Below are 1,335 nucleotides of genomic sequence, written 5' to 3' on the forward strand. Positions count from 1 at the left end.
TGACTAAAGAAGGCCTGGTGTGGAGCTGTAAGAGAAGTATTAGACTGCTAACCATAAGGTCAGAGGTTCAAAGCCACCCTTCACTCTTGGAAACTTGATACAGTGGTGTTATGAGTCGGAATCAACTCAATGGCACTTAACAACAGAAACAACAATGATTTTTAGATGAAGCATAGAAACTTGATACTTATTTTAAAAGGAAGACATAGAATCAAAAGAATTGCAAAGCATTCATTCCTTTAGGAAATTGTTCAGTATTAAAAATTCCATGCATGGAAAAGTGACTAGTTATTCTATTATTTTCCTTATTTTTAAAAATGTTATAAATAAACAGATATGTTGGACCAGCCACTAAGTATACTTTAAGACTTTCATCTCCTGTGCATCATAATCGTCTTGTAGTTTACTATGATGTGTGACCAATTGGCTCAGCTTGTAAGTCTTGGCGCTAATGAGGCCAACGCCTCAGATCTGATCCCCAAGTGATCAGACTAGTCTTGCAAACTCATCCTAGATTGCTGTATCATTAGTCACAAGAAGCACCTGATTAGTGAGAGTGAGGATAAAGCAACACAAATCCATCAACCCTCAACTAAGTCCCAACGGCACAGCCCAAAGGTTATACATTGATAGCTATCTTAACGCTGTGTGTGGGGTACAGAAACATATCTAACTAAAAGCATGTGTAACCAATGAGTTATTGACTTATTTATTTTTGTACTAATAGAAAATAAGTTTGTTGATCATAAAATTTCATAGAATTTTTTTTTAAAAATCAACTGTTCACTGAAGTATTAGTAGCTAGGGGTGCTCTCATATAGAAATAATTTATTTTCCTCTAACCATCAGTTGTATATATAAATTGATGCTTTATCTAACACTGACTTACCCTCAGGTTTATATGTAAGTCCTACAGACTCATTTGACTCATCCAGGGATAGTGGGTGTCTAGTTATGCAGCCCTTACTGTTTTGCCATAGGCTTTAGGTTTACTCCCTTATTGCTATCTTACTTACATGGTGGTGGTTATGCACCGGGGAGTTGGTTCCGACTCATAGTGCCCCTGTACAGCGTTTCCAAAGCTGGAAATCTTTACTGGAACAGAAAGCCTTATCTTTCTCCTACAGAACAACTAGTAGTTTCAAACTGCTGACCCTGAGGTTAGCAGCCCGATTTGTAACCACTAAGCTACCAGAGCTCCTTGTAGTTTTAAGCCTGGTTCGTAACCACTAAGCTACCAGAGCTCCTCATAGCTTTAAAGACCAGAAATTTATTTTCTCACAGTTAAGGATGTTAAAACTTCAAATCTGGGTCTCAGTTGTGTGGATTCCTTCC

The sequence above is a fragment of the Chrysochloris asiatica genome, unplaced genomic scaffold, assembly GCF_000296735.1.
Source record: "Chrysochloris asiatica unplaced genomic scaffold, ChrAsi1.0 scaffold00110, whole genome shotgun sequence".
Classification (NCBI taxonomy): domain Eukaryota; kingdom Metazoa; phylum Chordata; class Mammalia; order Afrosoricida; family Chrysochloridae; genus Chrysochloris; species Chrysochloris asiatica.